Below are 21,042 nucleotides of genomic sequence, written 5' to 3'. Positions count from 1 at the left end.
ATTATCCAACCCAAAACAGCCCCCGGTTACACTCCGACGTCGTAAAAACAGTTTTTAAGGTGTTCTTTGAAAAACCAAGTTATACCTTGTTAAATTAGCATATATTTAAGTTATATTACAGGTCTTGAAGTATTTTAAAAGTTAAGTTAGAAGGATCTATTTAGTTTGCAAACAAGTTTGAAAACATTCAAACTATGTTCTTGTTGTTAAAATTGTATACCACAAAATATGATAGCTATATATATATGAATCGAATAAGGTTATGAACATAGATACTACCTCAAGTTCCTTGGACAAGGTTTCTGTAAAAGAGGAGTAAGAACCTAGAACCAAAAGGGTGATGGAATTGGATGAAAGATTGGAAGTAAGTTTGTGTTCTTGGAAGGATTTCTTGAAGTGTTTTTGTAAGGTTTTCTTATGAGATTTAAGTGTTGTTTTTGAAGCTAAATGATGGAGAAAATGCTTGGAGATGATCAAGTATGAAGTTAAGAGTATTTTGAGAGAGAAATGGAAGTGTAAGTATGAGAAAATGGGGTGAAGAAATGGTGTGCATGCATAAAAACGTTTTTAGGTTATAAAGGAAAAAAAAAGATACCTAACTTTGTTTTCTTGCTAAATAATTCATGCTACTTGACAAATGGTTGGTTCCACATGTTTCTTAATCATTTAAGGCTGCTAAGGAGCAGATTTTTATTGGTATATACCAATAGTAAATACATCTAGAAGCTGCGTATGATACGAGTACATATACTCTAGATATACGTATAGAAATTTTGTGAAAAATGGAATGAGGATTCAAATATAGCTATCTTTTGTGAATACACTTATATGGTTTTATGTATTTAAGTTCTTAAAAGTGATTAAATTCATTACTTATACGATATATGTATAAACATTATAGGTCATAAGTATTTAAGTCAAATAACGTTGCGTATGGTTATCGTTTTGAAAACTTAAGTTAGTAGTTTCAAAATATACATATAACTTATTGTTATTAATACAAAATGAGATATTAAAACATTCTTAGATCATGTTAAATATGTATATATACATATATATACACAAACGTATAATTATCATATGTTATATAGTTCGTGATATCATCGATCAAACTAGACGGTCAAACGTTGTGTAAAACTCTTTTCAAAAACATAAATCTTAACAATTTGGATTGCTTATCATGTTGGTAAGGTTTAATTTATGTAAATATTAATCTTACAAGTATAGAATGATCGAAAAAGTGCGGGTCATTACACCTACCGAGGCTACCACACAATAGGGACGCACTGGGCTCCAGCAGACAAACATCAACTAACATGCAGTCATCACAATAAACTAACTAACTGTATCAATAAGTACAACTGACTAGCATGGCAGTCATAATATAACATGCTACTCTATACTAAATTCCACAGTTAGTCCCACTCACCGATTACCAGCAAACGAGAAGGTGTTCAGCTATCTAATCACTGAACCTTCTCTTTCTCCTTTTCTCCTGAGAAATACATATACACGAGTTAGTTTATGTCCATAAACACCAAATAACACAAATATAGAAATTTTGTCAGAAAATCTGTCCGCTAAAATTTTTCTGTTTAACGCTTATGCACTTTTGAAATTTTCATCAAAATCTCAAAATACAAACGGGCAGCATAACGGCTAGAAATCAACACTTAGTAAAAATTTCACTGTCTAAGACCATCGGTCGATCGTCAGAGACTATCGGCCGATCGTCACTACTCCATCGGCCGGTGGACTACACCATCGGTCGATAGTTAAATTTTCAACCGTTCGTCGAAGGACTTCCACCATCGGTCGATCGTCTAGTCCGTCGACCGATCGTCTCACTCCATCGGTCGATGGTCAGAGACCATCGGCCGAGGGTAGTTCATCTGCAGTAGCAGCTACCAAAGTGACGGGTTTCAACCAAATTCATCCAATTCTCGATCTAGAGCTCGTTTTTAACCTCAAAACTTACCAAATCTGATACACTAATCATCAAGAAACATAAACCCACAAGATTTGAACTCAAACAACATCAAATCAACCCATTTTGACCCAATTTATACTTTTAATAAAAACTAACACAAAAGCTTCAATTTCTCAAAGATTAGATCAAGAAATGATACAAACCTTACCTTAAAAGAATCAGTAAATCGTAGAGAACACAAAGCTATGAACGATTTGAGCTCTAGTACAAGAATTTGGAATTAGGGTTTGATAGGTGGAGAAGGTGAAGTACGGGTTATTTTGGGAAGGATCTGGAAATGAGAAGAGAGAGACAGCACACTAGTCACTTAATGGGTTTAATTCCCACACTGTGTGGCACACGGGTATTTATCAGTTATCTAATATCTTTCGTACATCATTTGGCGACCCAAACGAAGTCCAAATTAAATAAACAAACCTGTTCTGTGACCCTTGTCACAAACTGGTCCTAACCTCATCATTAATTAATAATAAACATTAAATAAAAATAAAAGCATATAATAACGCAACACCAACTTAAGGGCAATCTAGTAATCTTACATCTAGGCCCACTTGAGGATGTTACAAATCTACCTCCCTTAAGAAGATTCCGTCCTCGAAATCTGATCAAGGTCAAACAACTGGGGATAGCGCGTCCTCATTAACTCCTCGGTTTCCCACGTTAGGTTGGAACCTAAACTGTGTCGCCACTCTACTAACACCATTGGAATCAGCTTCCTTCTTAACTTGGTGACTTTCTTGTCCACTATCTTAATCGGTTCTTCTACTAACTTTTTACTTAAATCCACTTTCAAATCCTTCAGCGGAAGAATCAAACTTTCATCCTCTACCTTGCATTTTCTCAAATAGCACACATTGAAAGTGTTATGAATCCCTACTAACTCTGAAGGAAGATCCAAAACAACGGTCTGATCATTTAAAATCTCTTTGATTGGAAATGGTCCAATAAATCTCGGCGCTAACTTACCACGTTTACCAAATCTGATAACCCCTTTCCATGGCGAAACCTTCAAGTAAACACGATCACCTACATCAAATGTTACCGGACGCCTGCGCGGATCAGCATACATCTTTTGTCTATCTCTAGCTGCTTTTAACTTCTCACGTGCAATTTCAACTTTTTCTGCGGTTATCTGAACAATTTCGGGACCTGCAAATTGTTTCTCACCTGCTTCTAACCAACATGTAGGAGTTCTGCACTTTCGACCATACAACATTTCATACGGCGGCATACCGATACTCGAGTGATATGAATTGTTGTAAGCAAACTCTATCAAAGGAAGATGCAAATCCCAAGAACCACCATATTCTAAGACACACGCTCTCAACATGTCTTCTAATGTCTGAAGTGTTCGCTCACTCTGACCATCTGTCTGAGGATGATAAGCTGTACTAAGATTCACACGCGTACCCAGATTCTGCTGGAAAACTGTTCCAGAAGTTCGATACAAACCTAGTATCTCTGTCGGAAACTATAGACAACGGCACACCATGTCGGCTAACAATCTCTTTCAAGTACCATTCTGCGAAATCACTCAACGAAGCTGTTTCACGAGTAGCTAAAAAGTGAGCACTCTTTGTCAGACGATCCACTATCACCCAGATCATGTCATGTCCTTTCTGGGTTCGGGGTAACTTGGTTACAAAATCCATCGTTATATGATCCCATTTCCACTGAGGAATTTCTAACTGTCGTAGAGACCCATACGGTTTCTGATGTTCTGCTTTAACTTGAGCACAAATATGACATTTTTCAACGAAATTTGCAACATCTGTCTTCATTGTAGGCCACCAATACAATGTTTTCAAGTCTCTATACATCTTTGTACTACCCGGATGCACTGACAATCTCGATTTATGCGCTTCTGTAAGGATTAATTCCCTCAAATCTACAAGCATAGGCACCCAAATTCGGTCTTTATAGGTATTTAATCCTCTAGAATCGTTGCATAAGTCAAATTTTCTTTTCTTCATTAGCTCAGTCTTTAGGTTTTCATCATTCAATGCTACTAACTGAACGGTTTTCAAACGATCGATCAAGTCTGAAACTATCTCAATTTTCATAAATCTGACATTTTCGACTATTTTCTTGCGACTCAGAGCATCTGCTACCACATTTGCTTTACCTGGATGATATTTAATCTCACAATCATAGTCTTTAATCAATTCTAAACCTCGTAGTTGACGCATATTGACTTCCTTCTGCGAAAAGAGATATTGAAGGCTGTGATGATCTGTATAAATTTCACAATGTGTACCATACAAATAGTGTCTCCAAAGCTTCAAAGCAAACACAACTGCAGTTAACTCTAAATTATGAGTAGGGTAGTTTCGTTCATGATTCTTTAACTGTCGTGAAGCATACGCTATAACTTTATTTCTTTGCATCAAAACACATCCCAGACCTGCACGTGATGCATCGCAATAGACTACAAAATCTTCTGTTCCTTCTCGTAAAGCTAAAACTGGCGCTTGACATAACAACCGTTTGAGAGTCTGAAAAGCCTTTTCTTGTTCATCAGTCCATCGAAAGGCTACATCTTTTCTGGTTAACTTAGTCAACGGACCTGCTATTTTAGAAAAGTCTTTGATAAATCGGCGGTAATAACCTGCTAAACCCAGAAAACTCTTAATTTCTGTTGGCGTTTTCGGCGAGTTCCAATTCATTACAGCTTCTATTTTTGACTGATCTACTTTGATACCCTGCTCACAAATCACATGACCCAGAAACTGTACTTCTCGTAATCAAAATTCACACTTGGAGAACTTAGCGTACAATTGTTCCTGTTTCAAAAGCTCTAATACTAACCTCAGATGCGTAGCATGATCTTTCTCGGTTTTCGAATATATCAAGATATCATCTATGAAGACAATCACAAATTTGTCAAGATACTGACGACACACCCTGTTCATTAAATCCATAAACACTGCTGGCGCGTTTGTTAACCCGAATGGCATAACTAAAAACTCATAATGACCATATCTAGTTCTGAACGCTGTTTTCGGTATATCGTTCTCTGCAACACGTACCTGATGATACCCTGAACGTAGATCAATCTTTGAAAAATAGGAAGCACCCTGTAACTGATCAAATAAATCTATTCTCGGTATCGGATACTTATTCTTTATCGTTCTCTTATTCAAATCGCGGTAATCTATACACATATGAAGCGACCCATCTTTCTTTTTCACAAACAGAACAGGAGCACCCCATGGTGAAGAACTTGGTCGGATAAACCCCTTATCTAACAGTTCCTGAATCTGAGACATCATTTCTCAGATTTCTGACGGAGCTAATCTGTAAGGAGCTTTTGCAACTGGCGTAGCACCTGGAACCAAATCGATTTTATACTCTACTTCACGTACTGGAGGTAACCCGAGTAGATCATCTGGAAACACTTCGGGAAATTCTGACACAACGGGAATATCGGTCACCTGTTTCTTTTCTTTCTTAACATCAATCACATAAGCTAAAAACGTATTACACCCTTTCGATATCGCCTTCTGAGCTTTCATTAGGGAAACTATAGGGAAGTTAAATCCACTGCGCTCTCCCCTAGCTATCACTCGGGATCCGTCGGCCAAACGGAAGGAAAGCATCTTCTTATCACACTTAATATTAGCCCTATTAGCTCTTAACCAATTCATGCCTATGACTACATCAAAGCTAGGTATAGGCATCAACAAACAGGTTAAAGGAAAAGAATGGCCGTCAATCTCGATGGTAAGTCCAGACACAGATGATGTGCATGGAACCCTCTTACCATCAGCTACTTCTATTCCCAAAGGTTCATCTAACTTCCTAACAGGCAACTTCAACTTATCACAGAAGCCTAAGGACATAAAAGAACGATTCGCTCCTGAATCAAACAACACACGAGCTGGCAAGGAGTTAACCAAGAACATACCGGTAATGACATCATCGGTAGCGGTTGCAGCGTCTACCGTCATCTAAAACGCCCTCGCCTCTGCTGTTGGAGGATTCTTTCTCTTCTGCTCGGCAGTAGAAGCAGAAGATCCCCCAGAAGTAGCCGACCTCGCCCCTGACCCTGCCCCAGAACTGGATCTTGACGCAGTTGGACAATTTGCTGATCTATGCCCCTCTTGATGGCAACTCCAACAAACATTTGACTTAAAGGAACAAGCTGTTGATTCATGACCTAACACTCCGCATTTCAAACACCTTCTAGTCATTGGAGAACACGGGCCTGTATGGGTTGACTTACAAACATTGCACCAACCAGACTGAGTAGAACCCGATCCACTCATACCAGATTTACTTTTCTGTTTAAACCCACCTGACTTTTTACCACGAAAACCAGATTGTTTACTTGATTGTTGAACAGACTGACCACCTGATTGACTTTCTGAGTTTCCCCCAATAGATCCACTTTGTGAACTTTCTCTTCTTGCTGCCATTACATCACCTTCCGTAACCTTAGCCATTTCATGAGCCTGTGCCAAGGTTGTTGCAAATCTCGCAACTGTTCTATATTCTGGTTTAATTACCCGCATGAAATGCTGAATCTTATCCTTCTCAGTTGGTACCCATTGCTGAACAAACCTTAACTTAGATGTGAAGTCTCTGAAAACTTCATCAATCGTCATACTTTCTGTCATCCTCATATTCAAAAACTCAGTTTTCAACCTTTCCATTTCATACTCAGAACAATACTGCTCACGAACTTTAGTAGCAAATTGTTCCCAGGTAATCTGACTGATCTGTTCCCTAGGCAAGTATGCTGTAATAGAATCCCACCACTCCATCGCTTCACCCTTGAGAAGTCTACTTGCAAACAGTACCATAGATTCAGGTTCACAGAAACACGCTTCTAATGCTCTTTCTACTTCTCTTAGCCAATTAAGTGTCACGGTAGGGTTTGTGTGACCATGATATTCTGGAGGTTTGCAATCAATAAACTGTTTATAAGTACACTTCTTTCTTGTTTCAGGAACTTGGAATGGGTACATCATTTGGTTTGGAAATGCCTGGTTAAACGGGAATGGCATTTGTAGATTTTGGTAAGTGTTTTGTGGGAACTGGGATTGGGAACTACCACCAGCTTGGTTATAATAGTTTGGAGGAAAAGTTGTGTTTAATGCAGTGGTATTAGGGTTCCATTGCGCCCGTTCTTGTTCTAGTTCCTTTATTTTCTCCTGAGCTTCTAATAATCGACTCTGTAGGTTTATAACTTCTTGGGAGGTTTCTTCCTCTGATGAAACGTGCCCATCTTCGCCAGGGGCTCTGAATGTACCAGTTCCGGGGGCGGTAGGGCCAGTAGCGTTAGCTTCATTATCTGCCATTACTGCACTACCACAACACTCACACCAAAGCTTAGTATAAACTCGGTTAGTACTACCAACTAACACACAACCTGTCCTAGTACTCACTTAACCCATCCCCGACATGTTATGTTTGACATGACTTTACTAAGTTTGGGAACATGACATTCAGATCACAATGCACATGCTGCCAAACTCAGCTCTGATACCAACTTGTGACACCGCTGATTTTTTTTTTTTTTTTATAAATACGTGGCGGAAGCATTAACGTTAATTAAACCATTATACTAATATAAACATATCATAATAAATAACAAAAGCAGTTGACAGCTAGCATTTAACTAATACATATGGTGTCACGTGACGTTTCAACAAAAGTTTAGTTTTATAGGAAAAGACACATCAGAGTTGGCTCCTGTCAAACATAACATCAGCATGCCCCGTCTTCTCCCCAAAAGCATCATCTCTACAAAAGCTAATAACCTGCAGGGAGGAGATGGAGGGGAAATTAGCACGAAGCTAAGTGAGTACGACTAACCACAGGCAATAGTATACAGAACAGTTATACTAATCATGTCACAAAGAGCTAACACACAAACATCACCCAAGTGCCGTCTATAGAGACTCTGGCGGCTCGGCCAAACCATTAACCACCAGTTGATCGGGCTGGGGCTTACCAGAAGTTCCTCCACCACCGTATGTACATACATAATCCACACGCGACGGACGCATCATTCACATATATATACACCACGGCTGTCTAGGCTACCACAGAGGAACCCAACCCGCAGGTTGATCTCTCCTACCGAGGCTACCACACAATAGGGACGCACTGGGCTCCAGCAGACAAGCATCAACTAACATGAAGTCATCACAATAAACTAACTAACTGTATCAATAACTACAACTGACTAGCATGGCAGTCATAATATAACATGCTACTCTATACTAAATTCCACAGTTAGTCCCACTCACCGATTACCAGCAAACGAGAAGGTGTTCAGCTATCTAATCACTGAACCTTCTCTTTCTCCTTTTCTCCTGAGAAATACATATACACGAGTTAGTTTATGTCCATAAACACCAAATAACACAAATATAGAAATTTTGTCAGAAAATCTGTCCGCTAAAATTTTTCTGTTTAACGCTTATGCACTTTTGAAATTTTCATCAAAATCTCAAAATACAAACGGGCAGCATAACGGCTAGAAATCAACACTTAGTAAAAATTTCACTTTCTAAGACCATCGGTCGATCGTCAGAGACTATCGGCCGATCGTCACTACTCCATCGGCCGGTGGACCACACCATCGGTCGATCGTTAAATTTTCAACCGTTCGTCGAAGGACTTCCACCATCGGTCGATCGTCTAGTCCGTCGACCGATCGTCTCACTCCATCGGTCGATGGTTAGAGACCATCGGCCGAGGGTAGTTCATCTGCAGTAGCAGCTACCAAAGTGACGGGTTTCAACCAAATTCATCCAATTCTCGATCTAGAGCTCGTTTTTAACCTCAAAACTTACCAAATCTGATACACTAATCATCAAGAAACATAAACCCACAAGATTTGGACTCAAACAACATCAAATCAACCCATTTTGACCCAATTTATACTTTTAATAAAAACTAACACAAAAGCTTCAATTTCTCAAAGATTAGATCAAGAAATGATACAAACCTTACCTTAAAAGAATCAGTAAATCGTAGAGAACACAAAGCTATGAACGATTTGAGCTCTAGTACAAGAATTTGGAATTAGGGTTTGATAGGTGGAGAAGGTGAAGTACGGGTTATTTTGGGAAGGATCTTGAAATGAGAAGAGAGAGACAGCACACTAGTCACTTAATGGGTTTAATTCCCACACTGTGTGGCACACGGGTATTTATCAGTTATCTAATATCTTTAGTACATCATTTGGCGACCCAAACGAAGTCCAAATTAAATAAACAAATCTGTTCTGTGACCCTTGTCACAAACTGGTCCTAACCTCATCATTAATTAATAATAAACATTAAATAAAAATAAAAGCATATAATAACGCAACACCAACTTAAGGGCAATCTAGTAATCTTACATCTAGGCCCACTTGAGGATGTTACAAATCTACCTCCCTTAAGAAGATTCCGTCCTCGGAATCTGATCAAGGTCAAACAACTAGGGATAGCGCGTCCTCATTAACTCCTCGGTTTCCCACGTTAGGTTGGAACCTAAACTGTGTCGCCACTCTACTAACACCATTGGAATCAGCTTCCTTCTTAACTTGGTGACTTTCTTGTCCACTATCTTAATCGGTTCTTCTACTAACTTTTTACTTAAATCCACTTTCAAATCCTTCAGCGGAAGAATCAAACTTTCATCCTCTACCTTGCATTTTCTCAAATAGCACACATTGAAAGTGTTATGAATCCCTGCTAACTCTGAAGGAAGATCCAAAACAACGGTCTGATCATTTAAAATCTCTTTGATTAGAAATGGTCCAATAAATCTCGGCGCTAACTTACCACGTTTACCAAATCTGATAACCCCTTTCCATGGCGAAACCTTCAAGTAAACACGATCACCTACATCAAATGTTACCGGACGCCTGCGCGGATCAGCATACATCTTTTGTCTATCTCTAGCTGCTTTTAACTTCTCACGTGCAATTTCAACTTTTTCTGCGGTTATCTGAACAATTTCGGGACCTGCAAATTGTTTCTCACCTGCTTCTAACCAACATGTAGGAGTTCTGCACTTTCGACCATACAACATTTCATACAGCGGCATACCGATACTCGAGTGATATGAATTGTTGTAAGCAAACTCTATCAAAGGAAGATGCGAATCCCAAGAACCACCATATTCTAAGACACACGCTCTCAACATGTCTTCTAATGTCTGAATTGTTCGCTCACTCTGACCATCTGTCTGAGGATGATAAGCTGTACTAAGATTCACACGCGTACCCAGATTCTGCTGCAAACTGTTCCAGAAGTTCGATACAAACCTAGTATCTCTGTCGGAAACTATAGACAACGGCACACCATGTCGGCTAACAATCTCTTTCAAGTACAATTCTGATAAATCACTCAACGAAGCTGTTTCACGAGTAGCTAAAAAGTGAGCACTCTTTGTCAGACGATCCACTATCACCCAGATCATGTCATGTCCTTTCTGGGTTCGGGGTAACTTGGTTACAAAATCCATCGTTATATGATCCCATTTCCACTGAGGAATTTCTAACTGTCGTAGAGACCCATACGGTTTCTGATGTTCTGCTTTAACTTGAGCACAAATATGACATTTTTCAACGAAATTTGCAACATCTGTCTTCATTGTAGGCCACCAATACAATGTTTTCAAGTCTCTATACATCTTTGTACTACCCGGATGCACTGACAATCTCGATTTATGCGCTTCTGTAAGGATTAATTCCCTCAAATCTCCAAGCATAGGCACCCAAATTCGGTCTTTATAGGTCTTTAATCCTGTAGAATCGTTGCATAAGTCAAATTTTCTTTTCTTCATTAGCTCAGTCTTTAGGTTTTCATCATTCAATGCTACTAACTGAACGGTTTTCAAACGATCGATCAAGTCTGAAACTATCTCAATTTTCATAAATCTGACATTTTCGACTGTTTTCTTGCGACTCAGAGCATCTGCTACCACATTTGCTTTACCTGGATGATATTTAATCTCACAATCATAGTCTTTAATCAATTCTAAACCTCGTAGTTGACGCATATTGACTTCCTTCTGCGAAAAGAGATATTGAAGGCTGTGATGATCTGTATAAATTTCACAATGTGTACCATACAAATAGTGTCTCCAAAGCTTCAAAGCAAACACAACTGCAGTTAACTCTAAATCATGAGTAGGGTAGTTTCGTTCATGATTCTTTAACTGTCGTGAAGCATACGCTATAACTTTATTTCTTTGCATCAAAACACATCCCAGACCTGCACGTGACACATCGCAATAGACTACAAAATCTTCTGTTCCTTCTGGTAAAGCTAAAACTGGCGCTTGACATAACAACTGTTTGAGAGTCTGAAAAGCCTTTTCTTGTTCATCAGTCCATCGAAAGGCTACATCTTTTCTGGTTAACTTAGTCAACGGACCTGCTATTTTAGCAAAGTCCTTGATAAATCGGCGGTAATAACCTGCTAAACCCAGAAAACTCTTAATTTCTGTTGGCGTTTTCGGCGAGTTCCAATTCATTACAGCTTCTATTTTTGACTGATCTACTTTGATACCCTGCTCACAAATCACATGACCCAGAAACTGTACTTCTCGTAACCAAAATTCACACTTGGAGAACTTAGCGTACAATTGTTCCTATTTCAAAAGCTCTAATACTAACCTCAGATGCGTAGCATGATCTTTCTCGGTTTTCGAATATATCAAGATATCATCTATGAAGACAATCACAAATTTGTCAAGATACTGACGACACACCCTGTTCATTAAATCCATAAACACTGCTGGCGCGTTTGTTAACCCGAATGGCATAACTAAAAACTCATAATGACCATATCTAGTTCTGAACGCTGTTTTCGGTATATCGTTCTCTGCAACACGTACCTGATGATACCCTGAACGTAGATCAATCTTTGAAAAGTAGGAAGCACCCTGTAACTGATCAAATAAATCATCTATTCTCGGTATCGGATACTTATTCTTTATCGTTCTCTTATTCAAATCGCGGTAATCTATACACATACGAAGCGATCCATCTTTCTTTTTCACAAACAGAACAGGAGCACCCCATGGTGAAGAACTTGGTCGGATAAACCCCTTATCTAACAGTTCCTGAATCTGAGACATCATTTCTCGGATTTCTGATGGAGCTAATCTGTAAGGAGCTTTTGCAACTGGCGTAGCACCTGGAACCAAATCGATTTTATACTCTACTTCACGTACTGGAGGTAACCCGAGTAGATCATCTGGAAACACTTCGGGAAATTCTGACACAACGGGAATATTGGTCACCTGTTTCTTTTCTTTCTTAACATCAATCACATAAGTTAAAAACGTATCACACCCTTTCGATATCGCCTTCTGAGCTTTCATTAGGGAAACCATAGGGAAGTTAAATCCACTGCGCTCTCCCCTAGCTATCACTCGGGATCCGTCGACCAAACGGAAGGAAAGCATCTTCTTATCACACTTAATATTAGCCCTATTAGCTCTTAACCAATTCATGCCTATGACTACATCAAAGCTAGGTATAGGCATCAACAAACAGGTTAAAGGAAAAGAATGGCCGTCAATCTCGATGGTAAGTCCAGACACAGATGATGTGCATGGAACCCTCTTACCATCAGCTACTTCTATTCCCAAAGGTTCATCTAACTTCCTAACAGGAAACTTCAACTTATCACAGAAGCCTAAGGACATAAAAGAACGATTCGCTCCTGAATCAAACAACACACGAGCTGGCAAGGAGTTAACCAAGAACATACCGGTAATGACATCATCGGTAGCGGTTGCAGCGTCTACCGTCATCTGAAACGCCCTCGCCTCTGCTGTTGGAGGATTCTTTCTCTTCTGCCCGGCAGTAGAAGCAGAAGATCCCCCAGAAGTAGCCGACCTCGCCCCTGACCCTGCCCCAGAACCGGATCTTGACGCAGTTGGACAATTTGCTGATCTATGCCCCTCTTGATGGCAACTCCAACAAACATTTGACTTAAAGGAACAAGTTGTTGATTCATGACCTAACACTCCGCATTTCAAACACCTTCTAGTCATTGGAGAACACGGGCATGTATGGGTTAACTTACAAACATTGCACCAACCAGACTGAGTAGAACCCGATCCACTCATACCAGATTTACTTTTCTGTTTAAACCCACCTGACTTTTTACCACGAAAACCAGATTGTTTACTTGATTGTTGAACAGACTGACCACCTGATTGACTTTCTGATTTTCCCCCAATAGATCCACTTTGTGAACTTTCTCTTCTTGCTGCCATTACATCACCTTCCGTAACCTTAGCCATTTCATGAGCCTGTGCCAAGGTTGTTGCAAATCTCACAACTGTTCTATATTCTGGTTTAATTACCCGCATGAAATGCTGAATCTTATCCTTCTCAGTTGGTACCCATTGCTGAACAAACCTTAACTTTGATGTGAAGTCTCTGAAAACTTCATCAATCGTCATACTTTCTGTCATCCTCATATTCAAAAACTCAGTTTTCAACCTTTCCATTTCATACTCAGAACAATACTGCTCACGAACTTTAGCAGCAAATTGTTCCCATGTAATCTGACTGATCTGTTCCCTAGGCAAGTATGCTGTAATAGAATCCCACCACTCCATCGCTTCACCCTTGAGAAGTCTACTTGCAAACAGTACCATAGATTCAGGTTCACAGAAACACGCTTCTAATGCTCTTTCTACTTCTCTTAGCCAATTAAGTGTCACGGTAGGGTTTGTGTGACCATGATATTCTGGAGGTTTGCAATCAATAAACTGTTTATAAGTACACTTCTTTCTTGTTTCAGGAACTTGGAATGAGTACATCATTTGGTTTGGAAATGCCTGGTTAAACGGGAATGGCATTTGGAGATTTTGGTAAGTGTTTTGTGGGAACTGGGATTGGGAACTACCACCAGCTTGATTATAATAGTTTGGAGGAAAAGTTGTGTTTAATGCAGTGGTATTAGGGTTCCATTGCGCCCGTTCTTGTTCTAGTTCCTTTATTTTCTCCTGAGCTTCTAATAATCGACTCTGTAGGTTTATAACTTCTTGGGAGGTTTCCTCCTCTGATGAAACGTGCCCATCTTCGTCAGGGGCTCTGAATGTACCAGTTCCGGGGGCGGTAGGGCCAGTAGCGTTAGCTTCATTATCTGCCATTACTGCACTACCACAACACTCACACCAAAGCTTAGTATAAACTCGGTTAGTACTACCAACTAACACACAACCTGTCCTAGTACTCACTTAACCCATCCCCGACATGTTATGTTTGACATGACTTTACTAAGTTTGGGAACATGACATTCAGATCACAATGCACATGCTGCCAAACTAAGCTCTGATACCAACTTGTGACACCGCTGATTTTTTTTTTTTATAAATACGTGGCGGAAGCATTAACGTTAATTAAACCATTATACTAATATAAACATATCATAATTACATAACCAAAGCAGTTGACAGCTAGCATTTAACTAATACATATGGTGTCACGTGACGTTTCAACAAAAGTTTAGTTTTATAGGAAAAGACACATCAGAGTTGGCTCCTGTCAAACATAACATCAGCATGCCCCGTCTTCTCCCCAAAAGCATCATCTCTACAAAAGCTAATAACCTGCAGGGAGGAGATGGAGGGGAAATTAGCACGAAGCTAAGTGAGTACGACTAACCACAGGCAATAGTATACAGAACAGTTATACTAATCATGTCACAAAGAGCTAACACACAAACATCACCCAAGTGCCGTCTACAGAGACTCTGGCGGCTCGGCCAAATCATTAACCACCAGTTGATCGGGCTGGGGCTTACCAGAAGTTCCTCCACCACCGTTTGTACATACATAATCCACACGCGACGGACGCGTCATTCACATATATATACACCACGGCTGTCTAGGCTACCACAGAGGAACCCAACCCGCAGGTTGATCTCTCCTACCGAGGCTACCACACAATAGGGACGCACTGGGCTCCAGCAGACAAGCATCAACTAACATGCAGTCATCACAATAAACTAACTAACTGTATCAGTAAGTACAACTGACTAGCATGGCAGTCATAATATAACATGCTACTCTATACTAAATTCTACAGTTAGTCCCACTCACCGATTACCAGCAAACGAGAAGGTGTTCAGCTATCTAATCACTGAACCTTCTCTTTCTCCTTTTCTCCTGAGAAATACATATACACGAGTTAGTTTATGTCCATAAACACCAAATAACACAAATATAGAAATTTTGTCAGAAAATCTGTCCGCTAAAATGTTTCTGTTTAACGCTTATGCACTTTTGAAATTTTCATCAAAATCTCAAAATACAAACGGGCAGCATAACGGCTAGAAATCAACACTTAGTAAAAATTTCACTGTCTAAGACCATCGGTCGATCGTCAGAGACTATCGGCCGATCGTCACTACTCCATCGGCCGGTGGACTACACCATCGGTCGATCGTTAAATTTTCAACCGTTCGTCGAAGGACTTCCACCATCGGTCGATCGTCTAGTCCGTCGACCGATCGTCTCACTCCATCGGTCGATGGTCAGAGACCATCAGCCGAGGGTAGTTCATCTGCAGTAGCAGCTACCAAAGTGACGGGTTTCAACCAAATTCATCCAATTCTCGATCTAGAGCTCGTTTTTAACCTCAAAACTTACCAAATCTGATACACTAATCATCAAGAAACATAAACCCACAAGATTTGGACTCAAACAACATCAAATCAACCCATTTTGACCCAATTTATACTTTTAATAAAAACTAACACAAAAGCTTCAATTTCTCAAAGATTAGATCAAGAAATGATACAAACCTTACCTTAAAAGAATCAGTAAATCGTAGAGAACACAAAGCTATGAACGATTTGAGCGCTAGTACAAGAATTTGGAATTAGGGTTTGATAGGTGGAGAAGGTGAAGTACGGGTTATTTTGGGAAGGATCTGGAAATGAGAAGAGAGAGACAGCACACTAGTCACTTAATGGGTTTAATTCCCACACTGTGTGGCACACGGGTATTTATCAGTTATCTAATATCTTTCGTACATCATTTGGCGACCCAAACGAAGTCCAAATTAAATAAACAAACCTGTTCTGTGACCCTTGTCACAAACTGGTCCTAACCTCATCATTAATTAATAATAAACATTAAATAAAAATAAAAGCATATAATAACGCAACACCAACTTAAGGGCAATCTAGTAATCTTACATCTAGGCCCACTTGAGGATGTTACATTAGTCCACGTGAGTCATCAATTAAGTCCACTTTTTGTTTAGTTATTTGTTCAGATTTAATATGTTCGTCCTCTAAAGCACAGGCCTGAATGGTTTTTAAGTTGTTAATCAAATCTGAAGTTATATTCAAACGAAGAAATTTCACATTTTCACTTGACTTTTTACGACTTAGCGCATCTGCAACCACATTTGCCTTACCCGGATGGTATTTAATTTCACAATCATAATCTTTGATCAACTCTTGCCATCGTCTCTGACGCATATTCAATTCTTTCTGTGAGAAGATATACTGCAAACTCTTGTGATCTGTACATATAACACAATGGATTCCATACAAATAGTGTCTCCACAGTTTCAAAGCAAACACTACTGCAGCCATTTCAAGATCATGCACTGGATAATTCTTCTCATGAACTTTCAACTGTCACGAGGCGTAGGCAATTACTTTATCTCTTTGCATTAATACACAACCCAACCCAGCATATGATGCATCACAGTATACCACGAAATCGTCTGAACCTTCTGGTAAAGCTAACACTGGTGCCTGACACAGTAACTGTTTCAAAATCTGAAAAGCCTTTTCCTGTTCATCAGTCCATCGAAAGGCTACATCTTTACGAGTCAACTTAGTCAACGGACCCGCTATTTTCGAGAAATCCTTGATAAATCTGCGATAATAACCGGCTAATCCCAGAAAACTCTTAATCTCAGTCGGAGTCTTCGAAGAATTCCAATTCATTACCGCTTCTATCTTTGTCGGATCAACTTTTATACCCTCGGCACAAATCACATGACCCAAAAACTGCACTTCACGTAACCAAAATTCACACTTTGAAAATTTTGCAAATAGTTGGTCACGTTTCAACAAGTTCAAAACCTATCTCAGATGTTCAGCATGTTCACTTTCGGTCTTTGAATACACTAGTATATCGTCTATAAACACAATCACAAACTTATCTAAGAACGGGCGACACACTCTATTCATTAGATCCATGAAGATTGATGGCGCATTCGTCAACCCAAACGGCATGACAAGAAATTCATAATGACCATACCTTGTTCTGAATGATGTTTTCGGTATATCTAATTCAGCAACACGAACCTGATGATACCCGGATCGTAAGTCTATCTTAGAAAAGAATGAAGCACCCTGTAACTGATCGAACAAATAGTCTATTCGAGGTAACGAATACTTATTCTTCACTGTTCTTTTGTTCAATTCACGATAATCAATACACATACGCATTGACCCATCTTTCTTTTTAACAAACAATACCGGAGCACCCCACGGTGAAGAACTCAGTCGGATAAACCCACGATCTAATAGTTCTTGAATCTATGACATCACTTCACGGATTTCAGACGGCGCTAATCAGTATGGAGCTTTTGCAACTGGAGTTGTTCCAGGAACCAACTCAATCTTATATTCGACTTCCCTTACCGGCGGCAGACCTGGTAACTCGTCTGGGAACACTTCGGGAAATTCTGATACTATCGGAATATCGGCCACTGTTTTCTTTTCTTTCTTCGCATCAATCACATATGCAAGAAATGATTCATAACCCTTTGCCATCAACTTTTTCTCTTTCATCATGGTTATCAAAGGAAAATTATACCCTCCCCGCTCCCCTCGGGCTACAACACGGGTTCCATCGGTCGAACAAAAGTTAATCATTTTCCTATCACACTTAATATTAGCCCTAAGCGAGCTCAACCAATCCATTCCTAGTACTACATCAAAGCTAGGAATAGGTAACACTAAACAAGTCACCGGGAAAGAATTCCCTTCGATTTCTATACAAACCCCAGACACATATGTTGTGACGGGTGTGATCTTACCATCTGCTACTTCTACACTAACCGGCTTAGGTAACATAGTAACTGGTAATTTCAACTTAGCACAGAAATTTAGGGACATAAAACACCTATTGGCACCACAATCAAACAATACGCGAGCAGGTATTGAGTTGATTAGAAACATACCGGTTATCACTTCGTCGGCTGCCACAACATTCTCAACCGACATCTGAAAAGCTCTAGCCTCTACTGTTGGAGGGTTCTTCCTCTTCTGCCCACTTGAGGCAGTTGAGCCTACGGCTGATGCCGAACGCGCCCCTGACCCTGCCACGGAACTACCACTCTTCAACGGACAACTAACTGCACGATGCCCTGGTTTGTGACAAGTCCAACACACACTTTTCGGATAAGGACATGCTGAAGACTCATGCCCAACAACACCACACTTTAAGCATCTTCTTGTAGCCTCAGAACACTGACCACTGTGAGAAGATCGACACGTGTGACACCAATTCCCTTTACCTGATCCAGATCCAATACTACTCTGACCACTTTTACCCTTCGATTTAAACCCACTAGACTTCTTGGATTTAAATCCTGATTGACCAGATACTTGCCCACCTTGTTGTAGCACATTACCAAACATTCTATTTCTAGCGGTCTGAACATCACTTTCTACCATCTTAGCCATCACAACAGCTTGAGACAACGATGTAGCTGTTCTAAAAAAAGTTCGGTACTCTGGCAGAATAATATTAACAAAATGCTGAATACGAGATGCTTCGTCTGGCACCCATTGTTGTACAAACCTCAGTTTATCCATAAAATTCTCTACTACCTCTTCGATCGTCATTTGAGGTGTCATCTTCATTTCATGAAACTCAGTCTTGATTCGGTTCATATCAAACAGATTACAATACTGTTCACACACCTTCCCATAAAACTGCTCCCATGTGATCATACTCACTTGCTCTTTCGGTATACTGGAAATCAAAGAATCCCACCAAATCATAGCCCTACCTTTCAACAGTCTACTAGCATATGTTACCTTAAGCTCGGGTTCACACTGACACGCTTTAAATACCCTTTCAACTTCTCGCAACCAATTGAGAGTTACAGTCGGATAAGTACTTCCTGAGAACTCAGATGGGTTGCAATCATAGAAGTTCTTATAAGTACATCTTTTGGGTGGTTGCATGTAAGGTTGATGGAACATTTGCATTTGGTATGGATTCATCATCATCGGATTTTGGTAAGTAAAGGTGTTTTGTGGTGGCATATAATATTGGTTAGGTATTTGATTCTGAAACTGGTTCTGGGGCACATTAGGTATCGTTTAGGATTGCGCGGTTGGGAATCCAGGTGGTGTATCATCATTTCCAGAATGCCTCGCCAATTCAAGCTCATTAATTTTGTCCTCGACCTCTTTTAGCTTGCTTTCTAACTGAAGGATGTAACTACTCTGATCATCATCCGACTCAACACCCTCTTCTGGTGCTCTGAATGTTCTGGGGTTGGATGGGCCAGTTGTGTTTCTATCAGCCATACCTGTGCTATAAAACAGCTCACACAAAAGCTTAGTGGATAACAGTTTGTTCAATCACAACTAACACACGTATATCCTATTTTCACTTAGCCCCCACTCCCACAGACATGTTTGACTTGCCTCAAGGTTTGGGAACAAAATACGCGCACGTATTTACTGGCAAACCATGCTCTGATACCAACTTGTAACACCGGCAATTTTTTTTTTTTAAACACAGCGGAAGACTTTATTAACAAACACACTATAAGTCGCGTCATTACATTAATCTGAGTAATTAAGTTTAAGTTTACACAACGGTGTTACGTTATTAAAAAACATGATTTAAACAAAAGTCCACATCAGAGTAGGGTTGTCAAACATGTCTTCTGCATCAGCACCTATCCCGACTAGCAGTACCTAAACCTGCAAGGGGAGAATATGTGGGGGCTTAGCGCACCGCTAAGTGAATGGAATCTATCTAACAGATATAGCTTAAGTCACACACAAGCTATATACTAACAACAACACATGCTAACTACCAACTAGCATACAATAAGACAATACGAGGATCGGCAGCTTGTACGAGCACACGACTCTCAGCTGATCGGGCCTGAGTCTACCGATAGTCCCTGCTACTCAATTCACAGTATAATTATCCAGATGCAGGGGATGCATCATTCACACTATACTTTACAATCAGTAGCCTATGGACCCAACCTCCCCTAGGCACGGTTGAACTCATACGGACTCTAACCTCACCTAAGCACGGTCTCAAGTCCCCAGTCTCCCTAGGCCCGACTGGTGCCATTCATACAGTGTACACATAATTCACATACAACATCAGGCATACTATATTATTCTAACATGGTAATTTTTACACTATGCATGTTAAAAGAGTCAACCACAGTAGCATGATATGCTACTTAAACTCTATCCGGAGATAGACCCACTCACCAATTACCAGCAACTGCTCAGTTATTATTTCTGAGCTTCCTCCTTGTTTTTATAACCTGAGAACAACACAAACAAAGTTAATATATATATCCAATAAATAATATAATCATTTCATACAATTAACTAGGTCATAACACCATATATTCATAATTTTATGAGTCTACATCATGACTCCATTCAATAATGGCATACAGGTGCGTGCAAAACACGATATACACACTAAAACTTCTTTTCCGACCCAAAAACAGTTAGATATAGTTTCTTAAAAGTTCACCATTAAAAAGTATTCTTTATTACAATTCTAACGATAGTTTATTCATCAAAAACGGAGTTACGTTTTGAAAGTTACACCCGTTTCAATTTCATAAAAGGTACTGTAGCAAATAGTGACATTGTAGCAAATAGTGACACTGTAGCAATCCGGCACTGTAGCAAATAGTGACACTGTAGCAACTCGGGTACTGTAGTAAATAGTGACACTGTAGCAACTCGGTACTGTAGCAAATAGTGACACTGTAGCAACTCGGGTACTGTAGCAAACTAGGTTTCGAACAAGTTTGCTGATTTTGTGATTTT

Source organism: Rutidosis leptorrhynchoides, chromosome 9, assembly GCF_046630445.1.
Source record: "Rutidosis leptorrhynchoides isolate AG116_Rl617_1_P2 chromosome 9, CSIRO_AGI_Rlap_v1, whole genome shotgun sequence".
NCBI lineage: Eukaryota > Viridiplantae > Streptophyta > Magnoliopsida > Asterales > Asteraceae > Rutidosis > Rutidosis leptorrhynchoides.
Note: the sequence above shows the minus strand (reverse complement) of the source record.